The sequence below is a fragment of the Cyprinodon variegatus genome, unplaced genomic scaffold (genome assembly GCF_000732505.1).
Source record: "Cyprinodon variegatus isolate N-32 unplaced genomic scaffold, C_variegatus-1.0 Scaffold12, whole genome shotgun sequence".
Taxonomy (NCBI): domain Eukaryota; kingdom Metazoa; phylum Chordata; class Actinopteri; order Cyprinodontiformes; family Cyprinodontidae; genus Cyprinodon; species Cyprinodon variegatus.
Window position 1 is genome coordinate 808,385 of NW_015150465.1, and position 20,687 is coordinate 829,071.

A 20,687-nucleotide genomic window follows, 5' to 3' on the forward strand; every position below is an offset into this window, starting at 1 on the left:
TTCCTTCCTTCCTTCCTTCCTTCCTTCCTTCCTTCCTTCCTTCCTTCCTTCCTCTCATTACACTCTTCCTTTCACTCTTTGTACTGTAATTACACTTCATCAGAAGGAAAACCTATACCGTATCCTACTCCAACGGTTGATGCCAGATCATGGGAAGTCATGCTCAGTGTGAAGGAAATTACCTGCATTTGCATAAATAAAACATGTAATTAGTATTTGCCGTTGTGCTCATCTGGTGGCACATAATATGTATACGAATGCACCTTTTGCACCTGAGTGTCTTATTATCTATATAGTTCTTTGGTGTGTGCGCTGCGCCTCGTTCAGTAATTACAGCAGCCGTGGTAAAACAGGCTTTCGTCTTTGTGTTAATCAGGCAAGTGAAGATTGGGGAGCTGACTGAGCTGAGTGTAAAGCCATTTAGATACCTTGCGGTTAACACCATTACCTGTAAGCGTGTAATCATTACAATAATGCTGCAGTGAAACGTTATATGTAAAAAACAGGTAGACTGAGTTCTAATGGGCTTTCAATGAAACCATCAGCATACATGTTGTCTCCTTTAGCTTACCAACTGCTGGTTACAATAGCATTAACAATACCTCCTATTTCAAGTTTTTACAGTGTTTTTTTGTTTATCAGATGACTAAAGAGCAGACAATAAATTGTAAGCATGAAAGTACCTCAGCTGGGTAATTGTTTGCCACTAACGACACTTAAGTAAGCAGCTGTTTCTTACTGTCCTGTAAGTGCTAAAGAGATATTTAACAGTATTTTTAACAAGTTGGGTGTATTTTATCAGCTGCAGTACAAAATCTATATTAAGTCCAAAGTCCATCAGGAATTTTTTCCTTTAAATTTGTATGTTATTATACCATGAACTTCAAAACTCTTTACACATTTCGATACTTAAAAGGCTAACTTTGTGTCTTCTTTTACCTGTAATAACTTACAGGCTGGTAGCAGTTAAGTATACAGAAATAGTGTTACACCGTTTATATAAAAGAAGAATTGCTTTTAAATAGTATTTGGTAATGAAAAAATAGCTAAATTATAACGGATTGACATTTAAAACTGTCTGTTGTATTTTTGTTAGCAATTAGGGAGGCTATTATTACTAAAATATTAATCTCTTGGTGTTTATATTTCCTGGAGCATGATGATGGAGCAAGATCAAATAAAAAAATAAGAGTAAAATTGTTGCTGTATGTTTAACCTTCCTGCTATCTGCTCAAAGTCTTGTTTTCTCTCATTTTCCTCCAGCCTGGACAAGTAGCTGGTATTTTTCCACAAAATGTAAACATATATTGCTTTGAATAACCTTTGACATCTCTGCATCATTTAACTTCATCTGAAGAAATACTAAAGATTAGGTATTCACAATTATAAACATTTCAGTTAGAGTGATATGTCATATTAATACAGCTGTTATGGCCGACAACTAATATTTACCAATGTTTTATACATTTCCCCGCCTTTTTGACGGCAATAAAAAACATGCAAGTCATCATAGATGCCACTATGATGACAAATTTCGTTTTAATAGCCATTTTCATGACTAGTAAACATAGCCACTATAACAGTAGTTGTGATGTCGTTATTTATCTTGGGTCAGATTGTTGAGGATCACTGCTTCTGAAAACAACACATTCCTACACATATACGATAAAAATCTAACTTTTTTTTTTTTTTTTTTTATGTGAAATCCTTATTTTTATATGGGAAAATTCCATATGTAAAATAAGAGTATTTTTGTTTGATCATTGCTTATCTGTCTAATAGAAGAACTTTATTGTCCTTTTATTTGTTATGCTACCCCCGTCTCTTTAGAGGACAAGGTTGTTGATACTTGTGCGAAGCTGGTTTGTTTATTTTGCTTGGTTTTTACATGTCCTGATCTGCAGAACTACAGGAAACTGTTTTTAGAAGAGGAACACAACTGTTAAAGGTGAAAAGGGTCACAATTTTAAAAACCAGAACTGATACTGATGATGGTTGATGTTGATGATAAATATGTTCTTTTGGTTCTGTTTTCTTTACCTCACTAGCTCCTTTAACAATTTTCATTTTTTGTTCTTTTTTTTCCTTTTTCTTAATGGAGTTGGAAAGGTCTCTCACTCATCCTCGTGAAGCACACTTTGTGCACATGCTTCATGTCCTATTGCTTTCAAATACAACTGTATTTGCCTGTCAAAATGCAAATGGAGTTTTCTGGGTATAGTGGCTCCCGTGGCTTTAGAGAGCTTTTCCCACAGTGCTGAAAGCAGAGCCAGGTAGAGTTTCTGTCCAGGTATCCCTCTTATGCCATTATCCAGGCTTTGAGGGAATATGTCCATTTCTCATTGCCTCTCTCTGGGCCCAATGGTTGGATTTGGGGCCACTTTGCACAGAGCAACAAGCAGCCAGTAAAAGCTGCTGTTGGCCAAAGAGGTGTGAGCTTGTCCTGCTCGGGTGGCTGCTGCAACAGAAGGGATTTTGACTCCATGAGGACCCAATTAAACCTGGGAGGGCCTCTCTGAAGGCGTAATAACAATGACAAATGCATCTATGTAGCTGGCATAAAAGAGGCAGGCAGGAATGTTTACTGTGCTGAAATGCCTTGACACAATTTACTTCAAGCCTCTGCGCTTAGCTTTTTTCCTTATATGAACCTTGTGTGATAAAACATTTAGTTTATTTAACTTTCTCCAAATGTTTACAATTCCTATATGGACTTTGGAGGTAATGACTACATTGGAAAAAAATGTTTTCATAACTAAATTTAAGTTTGCAACGAACAGTTGCAAGAATCAAGTTGGTTTTAGGTCCTTTTAATGTGATGCATGTTAAGGATTTATTTTTTTTTTGTAAAGCAGCGTAGTAGGACACAGCAGTTCTTCCAGCTTACCTGTTGCATAGGCTGGCTGAAAGAATTCCCTAATAGTTTTTCTTATTTTCAAAATAGGGGCTGCTCAGTGGCACAGTGGGTAGCACTGCTGCTTTGCAGCAAGAAGGTTCCGGGTTTGAATCATGGCCCCGGGTTTTTCTGCATGGAGTTTACATGTTCTCCTGTACATGCGTGGCTTCCTCCCACATTCCAAAACCATGACTATTAGGTTAATTGGCTTCTCTAAGTTCTCCTTACGTGCGTGTGTGCGAGCGTGAATGGTTGTTTACAAGTAAAGAACAACTGAATATATATGAAAGAATAAAAACTGATCCCAACTTTTTTGCCAACAGTTTATTTTGTTTTTTTACACTGTAAACCCGTTTGTACCATTTTTAGCAATTTGCAGTTTGTGTTGGTGTGTATTTAAATAATTATTAAAAATATTTTCTAAACATTGAGCTCAAGTGTTTACTATTATCAGTATTATTTTACCACTGTAACATACTCTAATATTGAGAAGTTTAAAGCGTCTTTAAAAGCAGCTAGTTTGCAGTCAGAGTCGGTTAAGCTACAAATCGTCAGATTCCAGTGACAGCATATTTCTTAACGCATCTCTAGAAATGACCCCTAGGTGTGAAAAAGTGTTGTTTTTTTGTCTTAGTGTTGGCCATTCAATCAACAAGCAAATATTTGAGTTTCCATCCTGCTAGTCAATAATCAGTGCCGATTAAGCCAGTTTTCCTCCAATTTCTCAGAGCAGCTTTATAAATCATCCTTAGGGTGGTCTAAGTCAAGTTGAAAGTGGTTCGACTCGAGATCTCGGTGCATCTATAATAAGAAAAAAAGGGAAAAAAAATTTTTTGATAGCAGCCTTTAAAAAAAGGTCCATGTTTGAGTTCATTATCTCTGATTTTTCTTGCTGTTTCTACAAACACTCATACAATTGCCACTTTAGAGCTTGTACTTTCATGCATAGAAGACACAAAAAAGGTGAAAAATAATATCCCGAACAGTTACACATTTGCAATTCAGTGGGTTTGTTTTTTTTCTTTCCATTGCAATTTAAAGAAAAACTCCTTTAATTAGATAACAGAGCTCTGTATTTCAGATTTGCTCTTTGCCAGCAGTTTGCCAATTATTGCTTGGAGTTTGATACTGCCAGTCAGTCTTTGTCTGGGTGCTCTTGCCTTCCTCTCACTGCACTAGAGAGCCGTGTTATTGTACTTAAACAAATCAATTCTGTTGCAGTTGGACTTTTTTTCCTCCATCCCCCATCATTATGAACTGTTTGCAGTGCAGAGCACATTGATTTTTCACAGCCCTGGAAAAGCTGTTGATGAATAGCACAGAGGTATCTGGGGAGAATCTGGCTTTAAAAAGGAGGCACACAGCGTCAAACCCTCCACCCCCCACCCTCGCTGTCGACCCATTCAGCCCGCCACTACTCCTTTACTTTCTCTTTTCAGAGAACACTTTCAGCAGTAGAGAACTGCAGTTTGAAAAATCTTGCAGTCATAAGGACATGGGATTAAAAAGAAAACACAAAGTGAAAGGGTACAGCCCTCTGTTGCCCAATGTGAAACTACACCTTCTTGTTTAAACAGTTATATTTGTAACATTAAACTTATGATTTCAACCCAACCAGAGGAAACTTGGCTCTGGATACAAATGGCTAACATTGTTTTTTAATTGCAGAGCAGAGGACTGACAAAAAGTGTTGCCTAAGCAGCCCGTCAGAAAGTCAGATCAAGCACCATATACATATTAAATTTTATCTCACTGAAATAAAATTTAAAAACCTTTCAAAAAAATCTTAAAGAAAAACTTTGTATATTTGAAATACAAAAGTTTGTTAATATTGAAATTTTACACAGTGGTATGTGAATAATATCATGCTGTTTATTTGAGTTTATGGTTTAATGTAGAGGTCTTCAACAGGGGGTCCACAACCCCTAGGGGGTCCATGGAGGCACCACATGGAGGTTGTGAAAGTTTTGGTCTACATCCCCTAATTCATCTTAGTTTTTGCTTGCTTATCCTGTTGTTGACAGAATTATTTTATTTATTTATCCACTTTTTTTTATAAGATGATTAATATTATGGTGTTTTTCCCTCTCACCATTATTTTATTCTGACCCCATGGTCACTTCCTGTTTCCATTTTATTCCATTTAGTCCTGACTTTCTCTGAAAGGTCCATCTGATTCTTTTGGAATGACAAATTATGTAATTCCATGTCACTTTGTGATAAATATGATTTATTGGAAGGTTACAGAATAGTTATTAATACACTGTATGTCAAATGAAACATTCAAAAGAGTAAAGGAGGGTTGATATCAAATTTTCAGGGTTGTATTTCAAATTTGCGCCAATAAATTCAACTTTTATAACATGCAGTATTAGCTAAGAGGTGAAATCATTACCAGCTGTTTGAAAATTTATATGAATTTTGTGGTTTTTAATGGCAAAAGAAAACAACTAATCCATAGCACTCATTATCACTGGCTTTATTAGGTATTTATGGCAACTAGAAAATTAGAACAGTGACATTGCAGTGTCATGTTCGATGTTTATGATGGCATGCTGATGATGTGAAGCATCAGCCACTGTTGCTTGTGATTCGTCCTTTATGGGCACAAGAGCGTGAAGGACCTTGTCCATACAGGCTAGAAGAGCCTCGCAGGCACAGATAGAAGCCTCTCAAAACCCAAAGAAATTTGTAAGAAGTGAAGTCATAGAGTGGACTTGATTTATAAGGAAGAAAAATGCAAATTTGCTAATCTAGTGTTTGGAAATTGTTGAATAATTCAGCCATGATTGATGTTTTGATTTTTTTTTTTTGTCTTGATTTTTCTTAGGAAGGGAAAACGTGAAGTGCTGGAGCGTTCCACCTCCTGCAGAGTGGATGGGTGGGGGGGTCCTTTGTGGTGACAAATCAAGGATTAGAAACAAGAAAGGTAAGCTTCTTTTCTTGGTTCTCTTTTTCTTGGGTACTGCTGAATTTAGGGCTATTTAATTATGCCCTTAAAGTTCGTGTTTATACAGTGTATAATTTGACAAGTTATAAGTAAGATCAAAAACACATATTGTTTTATTTCACTGCATATCCATTTATGAAGACGCCATACAGCCCACACCCTATTTCTATAGATTGTGGTTAATGCCTTTTATTTCATTCAGATTAAGTTATTTATACCCTTTTATATAATCTTCATTAGGCCAAAATGATTGAGCATCCATGTGGTGGATGTGACTTGAGCCTCCTTCCCTCTGAAATTAGCGGGTTAACGTGGGTTTTTCAAACATGAGTTGAGCCGCTAACAATCAGCGTTTAGCTCCCTAACCATTGACAAAAAAGCTGGGTCTAAGCCCCGCCTCTGACAAACTGCATGGTCTCTGTCCTCCTACTGCTAAGTGTGTGGTGACACCATCATGCTGGGTTAGCGTTGATGATGTCACCAGTGCGACAGAATCAGGAAAGTAAACATTGGAGAGCAACATGGAAGTGAGTAATTAGTAAATATTCTTCATTGCTTTGCTCTTTTATCTGAACGTAAACAGCGTTGTTTTGGTTCGCTAGATCAGACAAGACTGGCGTGGTGTGTTGACGTTCGTATGTTGCATTCTATCGTATCAAGTAAATTAGCAGGTCAACACAGGTCTGGTGTTCCAACTGTATGCCGATCAGAGCCAAGTCTTTTGAAGGTGTTTTTAACCTGGGTCACTTGCCGAGTCATTTGACCCGATTCCCTACGGGGTAGCGAGCTGTTCCCACTGCCTCTAAAAACTGATTGTTCCCGGGTTTAAACATTTAAACAGGTTTTCTGGCCAGTGGGTAAGGAGTATTTGAGCCCTGTAACCACATATCACTGCAGTAGTCTATCGGTGAAGTACAGAAAACTACTTTTAATCATTTACTTTACTTATTGATATATTTTTTAAAATGTTTATTAATTTTACTGAACATGGATGTTTTTATATGATATACCTTTATTTTGTCTAAAGCTGCTTAGGAAAGGGTTGCAGACAAAATAAGATTTTAATCTTCTTTTTGCTACTTGTAAATGTGTGAAAGAAAGTGACTATTTATTGTGATTTCTACCGCGGAGCAAAAAAATCTATATTTAAAATAAATACATTCCAAGCATGTATGTGAATTCAAGACCCAGTCCCATTTCTCTCACTTGGTTCTGAGAACACTCTAGTGAGTTCCCATCACAGTGAAGTAAAGTCAATGAGGGAGTTGCAAGTGTTCTCCCTAAGAAATGGGACACCACTTGTTGTAAAATTACATCCCAGCCCAGTTGATGGCGGTAATAAATAGTCTGTACCCTTCATTGATGTGTTCACCTATGTCATGTTTAAACACAACCTGAGTCACAGTCTGCATGGAAATTGCCATACTTATAACTTTTCATCAAACACATGCATAATATTGAACAATAAATATATAACAAAATGTAGAAAGTCCATTTATAAGCCAGCATGAATAATTAAAGGTATCACAACCATCTCTAAATTAATAAATTCATAATTATTAATAAATTAATCATGGTAATATAATTAGCTACGACAACTTTTTGATGAAATATCAGTTTTCAATAAGATACAAGCAATACAAATCAATAGTACTGTGCATCCCCAACAGACTCTAACAATTCTGAAAATGATCATAATTTACTCCAGCTGTCACCACCAAATAGTTTTTCAATGGACTGCATTTGTTTGGTGCCAAATGCAATAACAAACACATGTGCAACACATTTCAACAATCCAAATGCCTCCAACCGACAAGCAAATTCTACTGGAACTCCATTTTTATTAGAATAGACTGAAGCAAATCATGGTCACCACCTCATCAATACCCCATTAACAATAAAATCCGTGAAATTCATTTACAAATTCTTTAAAACACCCATCCTACAAATGAGGAAATAGCTAACTATCTTGAAATAAATCCAAATTGTTCCTTCTGCAACATTGAACCTGAAATAACCCCTCACCTATTCTTCACATGTTCTGTAACCACTTCCTTTATGAAAAGCAATAGAGCAGTACTTATCTAAAAAATTAAACTCAAGTATGACCCTCTAAACGGGAATTGTCTTGTAGGATTGGTGGTTGGGTATAGAACAAACACCAACAGTCTTGTAAGTTTTTACCAGTTGTTCCTTCAACTCTGAACCTGCTCCTCTTTATGGCCTATCAACTGTACCTTTAAATAGATTTCCTCACACAGATTATTTCACTAATTGTACAATAGTTAAACACCATATAGTATAAACATCGTCATTTGTGTTGAAGAACTTTGCAAAGATTCCAACAATCTCCTAAATACCCATTTAACTTTTAACCTAAAATGACAGTTCCAAGCTTTCTCAAGAATGTGCTCAAATTAGGTGTGGTCTCGTCCTTGTCAGTCCAGCTCTCTGTGTACAGTAGCTGGAAATACTTCAAAAATAAAGTTAGCAGATTAAATCAAACACTAGTCTGTCAATAAAACCTGATTTCATTTTTGCCTAACATCAAATTCATGAAAAAACAGCTTTGTTTGTGCTGTCTAATATGGGGATGTCTCTGTTAAACATGTAGTAGCTGCAGGTTTTATCTCATCAGTGTGAGCTCTGCTGGATGAACATGTTGATTTCATCAGGATCTCCTGGGGTGCTCCGCTGAGTATCAAAGTGCTTGTGTTTAACATAAAAGACAAGCATGCTCACATGCCAATAAGGTTTGTGAATATCCGTTAAATCATGACACTGTAATATACAATGTGTAGCTCACATTGAAATACAGGTATGCATTAGGAATCAGGGCATCTACAACGAGCACACACTGGCTTACTGAATACAGTATATCAGGATTGTTGATCTAGATTAGATGGGCCTGAATGCTATAAAATATGGTGCCCTGACAAACATCAGCCTGTCACACTGCTGAGCTGGATAAGCCAAAGTGCTTATTGTTAAATTGTCAGGCAGGGTAGAGAGTGATAGCAGGAGAATCCTTCTGGGATGTGCCACAAACAGTGACATGGTGTTGAAAGCTGCATAGTCAGTTCTGGTAACAAACCTTTCTTCTTGCAATGGCGCCTTTATTGTTGGAAAAATGTATTGAAGGTTGATGGCTTAGCAATTACATTGCAAATAAGTCTAGACCATCATTTGTTTTTATGATGTAAGTGTGGAAATAGGTTACAGTCTGTATTCCGTTGACTAACATTTGTATAATTTCTTGTTTCCTTTCTTCATGCCCTTCCTTTCTTTTCTTCCTTCTTCCTGATATGATTTCTCTCCTGCTCTCCTTATCTACTTCTTTTGTACATTGTGTTCATTTGTTTCTTGTATTCTACACCATAACTTTGTTCATTTCTACAGTTTGTTTCTTGTATTACTTTTTTATGTATTCCTTTTGCATCCTTTCTTTCCTTCCTTTTTGTATCCTAGCTTCGTTCTTTTCCTTTCTCTCCCGTGTCCTTGTATCCTTTGTTTTATTTTCCTGTCTTTCCTTTACTTGTTTTTTTTCCCCCCTAGATTGCATATCTAATGTCTTTCTAATTTGACTTTAAAATTGGATGTTTTATGATAAACCAATAAGATTGAAAACCTGATCTAAGTCTGGAAAGGTTTAGAAGTTTTCCATTATTATTTGGAAACCACTTTGCTTGCTAGGCATTATTAGACAATAGGTATAAAAAAAAACTTTATTTCACTTGAAAAGCTGAATAATAAACTATATCTCATGATTAATGTACAAATGATCAGTTTACAGGATTTAATTTTATACAAAGGTTTTCATGGCTGGTCTTTTTTTCTCTCTGTAGCCTCAGTCAAAGCCCCAATGAGTAAATGCTTTTTTCTGTGAAATGTGAAGGTGCAGATATTCTGTTAACTTCTCTAAAGGAAACAGAGGGGGAAAACAACCTTCCTGTCAGTGGTCTCTCTTTCTCTCTGTTCTTGTGAGATCTGGAACTGATAAGTGAGAGGCCTCTGGTAACTGAACAGGAAGGATAGAGGGCCTGGCCCCTGAGTCCCAGCCTCTGCACACATGTCCACCACCCCTGCTAAGGCAAACAAAGAGAGCAGAGACTGCTACTTCAGGTTTCACAGTCTTCCAGCCTATTAGAGGGATAATCACCAGGGGATTCTTATGCTTAAGAAAATCTGTTAAATACAGATTAAATAAACACTTTGCAATTGTTGCTCAAAATTACTTTGACCCTCTTTTCACATCATGTTATAGGGTAATTACATACTGCAGTGTGTTTTTATTAGCTATAAACCAAGGCTAAGTGATTTATGTCCTAATATGATCTGAAAGGTGTTCCATACATGCGCAGTTAGTCTACGTGCTCTGAAATTCATGAATTAAATCCATTGCAACCAACTGATTCAGAAATCACCTCTTTAGTAAATAAAGTCCATATGTGTGTAATTTAATTTCATAATAATTGCATCTACAATTCTACTTATTACAAGGTCTTATAAACGTTTGTTTGTGAATATGTTGAACAAAAAGCATTATGAAGAACAGGGAACACAGCAGATAGTTCCATTTAAAGTGGAGAAGTTTTAAGTTAACTTTGGGGTATGAAGCAATATCCCTAGCTTTGAAAATATAAAAGAGGAAGAAAAAGCTTGCTCTTAGAAAAGAAGGAAGCCATTGTTGTAAGAAAGCTCTTGGAAGTTCTGTTGGCTACAAACCACCGGGAGAACAGAGGAGGTGAAAGCAGGTGCACTGGTCAGAGGAGTCGGAAGTAACTGTTTGACCCACAGGCAAAACCCTTTAGGTGGTAAAAACTATAACTTCACACCAGCGGGAACATATCATCACAGATGGCAGTGACAGCATCATGCTTTTCATGCTTTTCTATGTGTGGGACAGTGAAGCTGCTCAGACCTGATTGAAAAATAAGAGCTGTATGATATCAGGAAGCATGAGCGTGATAAAAATCTTTAACCAAGGTAATTTTATGGTATGTACACTGCAAATTTAAATCTGAGTAAGTAATGTTTTCCTAAAATAAGTGCATTTTTGTCTTGAATTAAGCAGCTAAGTGATACACTTTGCCACTCGAACAAGACAATTTACATTTAAAATAAGAAAAAAAAACTGCAATCTCTTATTCCAAGGGCATATTAGCTAATTATCTTATTTTAAGGGTTAAAATGCTCAACTTGAATGTAAATACCCTTTTTTGAGACATTTTTACAAATTTTCATAATATTTTGCAGTGTAGTTAATTAATTGCAGTTAATCCCGTTTTAATCAAACACCATGTATTTACAAAAGATGCAACCTTTTTGTCCGAACCCCTCCCTGCAATACCTGCATCATAAAGTTGTAGTAGCTACCTTCTTCTTCACAATTATCTTCTTCTTTGTGTCGTTGTATTGAGATATTAATGAAATTAATGCTAGTTTGCAGTTTTTTTTATCATGAAAATTTGTCAAAAAAGTTTGTAATTGTAAAAAAAGATGGCTGTTTTGGGGAAATATATTCCCAACATTTACGTCTAAAGTTGAGGGTACCTTGCTTCTTGTAAATCAATATTTTTCGTTAAAGTCACTAAAACAACAGTCACCTTTATCTCATTAAGAATTCTTTGCATATTTAGTTTCTGGATTTCACATGTAAAGTTTTTTTGTCGTCATAGAAAGGTTAATTGTTGCCATTTTATCAATTCGCTGAAATCACAGAGATAACAGCAGGTTTCCTTCTTGCTCTCTCTGCTGTTGGACCTTTTTTATTTCTATTTCCTTGCACCAGCAGGGATTATCCATGCTATTCCAACTCATGCTCTTCTCAATTCCTTGCAGGGCTGAGTATGTCAAAAGATACAAATTTCTGGGTAAATATGTTTCAGGGTGGTATCCCCATGAGAAAGCACATGATAGCATGTCAGAGTGACACTTGAATTATTGACCCATTAGTTAACAGAGAAAATGGAGAGGAATGAACAACAATCTCCTGTTTGCAGATAGCCCTCCCTAAAATACTATCCTTTACTTCAATCTTGTAGGAGCTGCAGGGTGAAGGTCAGAGAGCAGAACCGGAGGTATCCTAACTCACTCCGTTGTAGCAGATGACCTGATTGCTGTTCTAGGAACAGAAAAGCACAACACAGTGTACCGCACTAAAAATAGATGTGCCGTCATCTCCGTTTTCCCTGTAGACTCATACAGGCGTAGATGTATGCTCCCCTTTATACCATCACGAACACCCAAACTGGTGCCGGGGCAAGTCTTCAGAGGTGGCCGCAATATCGTAATATCTCAGGGACATGCCAGAACATGTTTGACTGACAGGCCGTGCGCTGCAGAACAAAGTGCCTGTGTGCTCAGGACAGATGTTCCTCGCTGCCTGCTTTGACATTCTGGGTTGAAGTACACCAGGATGAAGCCATTAAAACAACACAGTCCTCCAATTTAATGCTGTTGAAATCGAATAATATTATTATTATCATAGAACCTGTGCTTTGTGCATGCTATCAGCTCTGGCTCTGCTCAGACAAAGATGCTGGGGGGGAAAAAAAGGGTGATTACCAAACAAATGAAGCAGTGCTTGCTTCCTTTTAAGCCAGATTGAAGAGATAGGCACTGGAAAAGTCGTCAACCTTTCAATTTCCTGTTTATGATAAATTGCTTGAACAAGCTTCATCTCATAAGCCAACAAATTAATTAATTGCGATCTGCATTGTATTTGAGAGCAGTCTGCATTGAAATGTTGACTGGGTAACAGGATTAGCTCTCCGTTGTTACTTCAAATATACCCACATTGACCTTTCTTCTGCTTAATGTTTAGTTGTTTAATTTTTCTGTTTAAGAAAAAGCAGATTAATTAAACAAGTGGCCTTTTTTCTGCTGCTGTTTATGACCAAAACTTAACAAGATTGCTTTGACTCTATTAGAGGGTATTAGGAAGTATCACTGCATCTTGAACTTAAACATAGTTTTCAATATAAATTTAATTTCAAATCATATGGTAAAATAACAATCAGTTGTCACCTGAATGTAATTCATTATTAGGATGCATTTACCCACGAATGAAGACCTCAAAGGTTTAATAAAGACCCTTAGTCAATTACCAGATAAACCCACAATAAAAATAAAATAAAAAAAATTGCTCTAGAAGAGACCAATAGCTCTGGTGAGATCTATCAATAACAGGACTTTAAGGTGTACACCCCATGGATCAGCTTTTTTGAAGGGAGGCAAGATTGTTGGATTGTTGAAAGAGACCCCAAAAAAACATTTTTTTTTACTTTTGGACTGAATGCATCTAATAAAAGCTTTTTTCATGATTTTTTTTTTTTTAAAGAGACCTGCTTCGAAAAGTATACTTATATTTTTTTTTTTCAAAGTCAAATGCTAATTTTCATATTTACAAAAGATCAATCATGCTAAAATGAGGGTTAAACAGACACAGTAGACACAGTGCTATAATACAGTGCTCTAGTAAGGGGAGAAATATATAAGTTTGTTATGTTAAGTGACCAAATGCGAACAATGGCAATGGCATTATTACTTTTTCATTATGCCTGTAGTGTCTTAATAAAGCTAATAAGTCTGCAGGTCTGTGTTTTAGCTCATCAGCTGCTCTCACTGCCATCAAAGTGTTCCTTTTTTTAAGAATTACTGCAGGATTACAATTCTAGATTCAGTTTTGTTGTGTTTGTTTCTTTTGTTGAAGATTATCTGTTTCTGTATTTTAGGTGAACATTTCTTTTAGAAAAAAAGTAAAATTACCTATTTTCAATTAACTTTTTTGGGGGTGAAGGTTGAGACAGTGTGCTCAGTAACAGTCTAAAAAAAAGTCCTAATAAGTCCTTTGCAAATAAATAAGCCGAAAAGTGTTCAATAGCTGCAGAAACATATTAACTGAAGTGTTGCATATTCAAATGGTTTAAATCAAGTTTTCGTTCCCTGCTTTGATACTCGTGCAGATTAGATTTCCCATGCATCAAAAACTTGTTTTCTAAACAGTTGTTTTTTTTAGAATTTCTTTGTGGATTAAGTGTAATTTTCTTTCACTGGCAGCTAGATTACAAGGTTTTCTAAGTGGTTTATAAAATACATCTAAATTAGATCCAGGCCTTAGAAAAAAACGTATAGAAAAGTTGTCTTTACAAACTTTAAATCTAGTTGTATATGTTTTTACAAATTTTTTTTTTATTTACTATTATAATATTATATTATATGGAAGACAGAAACAATGGAAGAACTAATTAACTGATAGGGAGCAGGTGTAGACAGAAATAACTAGAAGGAGCTATTGGAAGAGAGACTAGCAAAAAGGGGCAACAGAGGCTATGTTAACACTGCAGCCTGAAGTGTTAAATGTGACTTGTGTCTGAACGGCCAGGTCGCATTCATCCGACCTGAACGCCATTAATACCCGACAAAGGTCACTAATTTGGGTCTTGCTATGAAGAAAAACAAAAACCATGGCACACGATGATGCGGAGAGCAGTATTTATGTTTAACCATATTGAAAAGATTGTGTTTTTATGGTTGGGAAAGGTCGCTAGAGGTCGCTCCAGGACTACCATCTATGTTTACTTCCAGAAAAAAGAGCACGCTGACCTGTGACGTCCTTGTGTCGTCTACTGCGCATGTGGGACACTTGTGTTGTATAACTGCTGTTCACACAGGAGATCACATACAAGTCGCATATATTTGGAAATGTGAATGGCAACACAAAAAAAATCGGATTTCACAAAAAAATCGGAATCGAGCATCAAGGCCTGCAGTGTGAACGTAGCTAGGGAGTAACTTAAAAAATAAAGCACTGCTTTAATATCACACAAAATGGAAAAGAAACCAATGATCGAGAAAACCCAGAATAACTTAAATCAAAGTGTAACTGAGAACTTAAAAAGAAACTTAAGCAGAAGTCCACAAAGGGCACAATCATGACAGCTTAAACCCAGGCTCCATCCTCTCATTGTTGCTTTCTTTGGGAAATACACTTCACCTGCATTGCCAGTGTCTACTAATGGAGGTCAGAGGGCTCATTGGCACCTGTGTATGGCAGCCTGTATACATAGCTGTCTATTTACGAATGTTTGGGGTGCACCGCCCCAAACTACCCGGTCACCTACTAATCTATTTACTTAAAAAAAGGGTACAAGTATAATTTGGCTGCAAAAAGCAGGGTAGCTTTCAGAGGCAATCTTTTTTTTTTTATCACATTAAGTACTACCAGCATGACTTTGTTATATTTCTTTTCCTTATTGAAGGTGCTGAATAGATGTTTAAATATTGTTCGCAAACAATATCAAGTATTGTTTTGCACCTAAGGGGAAGCAGATTAAGAGGGTAAACATGACAAATAATGGTTATAGAGCATCTTTTGATTTTATTGTTTTTCAGCTGAATTCTGCTCAAAGCAGGAGTAGGAGGGGAGAGGCACAAGGAGTCAGTGGGCGTTAATTCAAATAAACAACACCGCTCTGCCAGGAAAGGACAACAGAGACCCAGTTAATTAAAACTTAGAACGTCTTGACAGATTGGCCTCCTTGACCAAAAGATGTTGTTATGGTTTTATTTTTGACACTCCCATTGGTTAAACAGAGAGATTAATCCATCAGAGAGAAACAGCTGTTTTATGTGAAGCCTCTTCCCTTTATAAGTGCCTCATAATGATGGCAGGGGAGTCTAAGTGTTACTGACGGTTGAGTTCTGGCTTCCTTGGGAAGGATTAGGAAAAACTGATTCTGACTGAGGCAGTCAGTAGCAGGGGCTATGAAACATGCATGCACCTAGAGACTTAATGCACATGGGTACTAGTTGAGCCAGGAATGGAGTAAAGCACAGAGCACTTTCATCTGCATTTTTATATGCACAAACGTGAAAGCTAAGCTTTACACAATAATAGCTGAGAGAATATCCGCTTTGGATGTTTTGTACTTTTGGTTAGCACAGAAAGGGATTTCGGTTGAGTGGCAGGTTAATGCTAAAAGCAGGACAGAAGAAGGTGAGCTATTCCCATCCTTTCACTCATCTGCTGTAGATTCATGGCTGTCGGTGACAAATGTGGACATCCCCAGCTGCCCCGTTTGAGCATTTGTCTCTGCTAAACTCAGGCCGGTCAGTGTCTAAGAGCTGGCTCTGAGACCGAATCTGAGAGGAGAGGTGTGCAGGAATTACAAGATGAAGAGAGGAATGATGGAAAAGTAATATTTAGACAGCTGCCTGTGTGGAGTTGTCTGCTGCTGTCAGTGGAAGGCGGGCGGGGAGAAGCGATCGAGGAGGTATTTTGGTGTCCTTAGCTAGGCCCCAGACAAACTCCTGCTGCAGTATTGATGTCACTGCACCCTTCTGACAGCAGACTGTAAATCACAAGACAGAGTTATGTATAGATTTACAAACACCTGCTATCTGGATCCCTATATCACAGCAGTGAATAAACCGTGTGATCCGGACAAACCAAGACAACCTGATGAAATATTTCTGAAGGTAATGCATTATAGAGACTTATCTGAGAGCTCTTTGTCCATGTCCCAGTTTCAATGCAGTAACTGTGGTTGTGTGAGGCAGCTGGTCACATGTCTGCAGTCCTGTGCTAGACTGGCCCTTTGCCTTGAGGTGGTGGATGGCAGCTGACTGCTCTGATTCACTGGGAACTCGACTTGTGTGCTGTGTGCCTCACAATGGATTGACTCATAAGGAGTTGACACAAACTCGTTCACTGTCCATCTCCCTATCATTTTATTAAGGCCTTTTGTTTTAGTTCACTGTTGCCTTTGTGTTTAGATGGAGACAGACTTATTTCCTTGGATACTTTAATCCGTATGACTGGTCGGTTTTTAACCACTTCCGATGATGCAGTTGATTGTGAAGGATGGATATGGATAATAAGAAAGATAGGATTGTACTAGTAGTAGATAGGAGGGATTGTTGCTGAAAAAGAGGAGGGTTGTGCCGGTTATTTTAACTTCATGGACTATTTTAGCTGTTTAATAGTTAGCTTGTCCTGTGCTGATTTGAAAAAAATATAGAGATAAATCATAATTATCAATAAACTGTAATAAATTTATAATATTTGCAAAAAGAAAGCTATAAGTAGTCCCTTTGGAGGAAACGTGGAAATGCTCTGAGCAGATGACACCAGAATTGCAAGATTTAGCTTACATCACTATAGATATTTTAATCAGCAGTCAGAGCTAAAATGGAATGGTTAAGATCAAAGCATACTCACTCTGGCAGTCTATGGGCGAGAGGCAGGGTACACCCTGGAGAGGTCGCCAACATAGCTCAGGCCAACATAGAGACACACAAAGACAAACAACCATACACACACTCACACCTAAGGACAATTTAGAGAAGCCATTTAACCTAACGGTCATGTTTTTGGGCTGTGGTAAGAAGCCGGAGTACCTGGAAAGAACCCACACATGCACAGAGAGAACATGCAAACTCCAGGAGAAAGACCCTGCACCAGAATTGTTGCTGCAAAGCAACACTGTTACTCACTGTACCACCATGTAGAAAGGACTCATAACGTCATACTATATAATACTTTCTTAAAAAGAAAAAGTAACTGTGTTATGCAGTGGTTTCACCTTATGAGTAGAAAGTGGTCACTATATGTGGTCATTGCTCTATTAAACTGTAGCAATGTGTGAAGCTGGCACTAAATAATGCTGGGTATTAGAGTGAGGCCTTTTAGGACACTGACCTTGTTAAAGCCAATCTCACCAGAGCTTATTATTCAATGTGTTGCACATTATTTAATATATAGATTTTTTTTATTTTGTACACCATACCTAGTGGTATCTGTGGTGACAGGTCAGACAGATTATAATTGTGAGAGAGTATGACCAAAGCACAAAACTGTTGCCAATTGGCAAGCTGCATCCCCGCTACAAACACAAAGAAATAAAGTGTGCTGCTTCCGAATTCTGAACTTTATGATGTGATGTTGATAACCGTTTAAGACTACATGTGTCATGTAGGTTTATAGTTTGACCGACACGCAGAAGCAGTGAAACACACCAGAAATGCAGCAAAACCCCAGAGACCCAAACAACATGACACATTTCCCATATGTCAATTTGAATCTGAGAGGAGGGCTGAGTGATCAATCCATTTTATTGATTATTTTTATTTTCTGTTTTTGGAAACTGAATTTTTTGAAAAAACTGATTTTTTTTTTCCCCTATCGATGCTCTCTTTGAGCTTTCCATAGCTCAGAGTGACATCGGTTCATCACTTCTTGCTCTTGGATGTTTACCCATAACCCATATACCACTAGCTGCAAACACTTAGTGAATATGTTATTGCTGTGAAACATGTTTGTTTTAAAAGCACATTTCACAGCTTGAATTTTGTTGTGCTTTAAATTACGGTTAACTTACTTGAGCAGGTGATTGACATGAAAGCTGGTTATTTTCATAATAAATTTAATTTGCCAATCTTTAATATAAAACATAAGGGAGAAAATGAAAATCGTTTAAATAGATGTAGTAGGAAAAAATTGGGGATTAGGTTTTTTAAGCCATGTTGCTCAGAGCTTTCCAAGTTTTACATTTGTTTCACTTTACTTAAGCCCCGCCCCTTATTCGAGTGAAAATTGTTCACCTTTTTTGAAGTCTCTCTCTGAATGTAGCAAAAATACTCTATGTATTCATCAGTCTGCTGGAAACGGCACCACTGTGCAGCCCTAAAACCGTACATAAAGCACATAAATAAATCCCCACACATTGACATATTGGAGCAAGTAACGTCAGTCAAACTGCAGCTTTCACAGCTGTAAATAGTGCTGAGCAGCAGCAAGGTTACAGATTCAAAGACTCAACTTGCATCTGCAATATGATTATACAATAAAGTGCAAAAAAAAAAAGTAAAAAGCCATTTTGTGTGGTGGATGGATGAGAGGAGGACACCTAAGGCAAAAAATATTTCATACTATTAGCTGATTTGTCCAAACTAATTTTAAACTGCAAATGGGCAGCGAAACATGATTTAACATACAGTGATCGCTCATATTCTGATGCTCTTCCCTTTTTAAACAAGACGTCTTACTCTCATTCCCCCACACCACCCCTGAAGCATCATGCAAAACAATCTGATCTGTGTGTTTCCAGTCACATGGACATAAAGTGCTGGAGAGCCGGTGTGTCTGTCCTGGTATTTCCTGAAGCTTACATATACACACTCTCCCTGTCTCTCTCTCTTCTTTTTTTTTTTTGCCCGTCACATTACTCAAATAAACAGTACCGATGATGTAATGACGATGTGTATTTGCACAAGGTTACATGGGTTAGAAACCTGAAAAACAGTTAAAGTGAGTTCAGAACAGGAAATTGAGGTTTATTAGTTCAAGCTTGTAATGATCCAATGTAATTAGTTTGAAGAAAACAGTAATAAATCATTAGTCACATTGTTGTTGTTTTTTCTTTTTCTTACAAAAAATGTTTTAATGTCGATTAAATTGCAGAAAAAAAACAGAAATTATCTATTAATAGTATTGGCTAAAACCACATAATATTTTATCATTCTCTTTTAAAGTGTCCCCCTTACATTGTTTTCATTAAACTTGTAAGAAGTACACTGCTCAAAAAATAAAGGGAAAACATAAACAACACAAAATAACTTAAATCTAATCATAGTTCTGTGAAATCAAACTGTCCACTTTGGAAGCAACACTGATTGACAATAATTTTCACGTGCCACTGTGCAAATGGAATTGACAACAAGTAGAAATTTGGCAATTAGCAAGACACTCAATAAAGCAGTGGTTTGGCAGGTGGGGACCACAGACCACTTATTACTACCTAGCCTTCGTGGCTAATATTTTGTTCACTTTTGAATGTTGATGGTGCTTTCACACATGTGGTTGCATTACACAGACTCTACAACCCTGCTCGCGTGCTACAGCTCATCAAGGAGAGCACATCAATGCGAGCTTTACCAAGAAGTTGTGCTGCATCTCTGTCAGCATAGTGTCCAGAGGCTGGAGGCAATGTTCCCTCTAAGCCCAAAAATGACCTCCAGCAGGTCACAAACGTACATCTAGTCTGCAAAAACAGTTAGAAATCGACTCAGTGAGGATGGTATAGGGGGCTCAACATCCAGAGATGGGGGTTATGCTCACAGCCCAACACTGTGCAGGATGCTTTGGATTTGCCAGAGAGCACCATGATTGGCAAAGTCACCACTGTCACCCTGTGCTCTTCACAGATGAAAGTAGGTTCACATTGAGTACAGGTGACTGACCTGACAGAGTCTGGATATGCTGTGCAGAGCGATATGCTGCCTGCAACATTCTTCAGTATGACTGATTTGGCAGAGGGTTAGTATTGGCGTGGGCTGGCATTTCTCTCCTGAGGTAGGATGACTGCCATTAGGTACCAAGATGAGATGCTCAGACCATTTGTGAGACCATAAGCCTTGGGTTCCTCTGAATGTAGAAAAATGCTAGACCTCATGTGGCTGGAGTGTGTCAGCAGGTCCTGCAAGATGAAGGCATTAAAGCTATGGACTTGCCCAGCTGTTTCCCATACCTGAATCTGATTGAGCACATCTAGCATATCTTGTCTCGATCCATCCACCAATGTCAAGTAGTTGGTGGAAGCTTTAGTCCAGGTCCATCCACCAGGACCATCCACCACCTCATTAGGAGCATGCCCAGACATTGTAGGACGGTCATACAGGCAGGAGGAGGCCACACACAGGACTAAGTCTCATTTTCACCTGTTTTAAGGACATAACATCAAGTTGTATCAGCCTGTCGTGTTTTTTTTTTTTCCACTTTAATTTTGTTTGTGACTCCAAATCCAGGCCTCCATTGGTTAATAAATTTCATTTCTATTG

At 37.6% G+C, this 20,687-nt stretch overlaps 1 protein-coding gene across 1 annotated transcript in view; it reads left to right on the top strand.

Annotated features, from left to right (window-relative positions):
• The window catches only part of zmiz1 (zinc finger, MIZ-type containing 1), a 138,919-nt gene that overhangs the window by 30,439 nt on the left and 87,793 nt on the right, over positions 1 to 20,687 (top strand). The window contains exon 2 of the mRNA XM_015382281.1: positions 5,727 to 5,825. The gene's annotated coding sequence lies outside the window, so the exon portion shown is untranslated. The remainder of the gene's footprint in view (positions 1 to 5,726; positions 5,826 to 20,687) is intronic.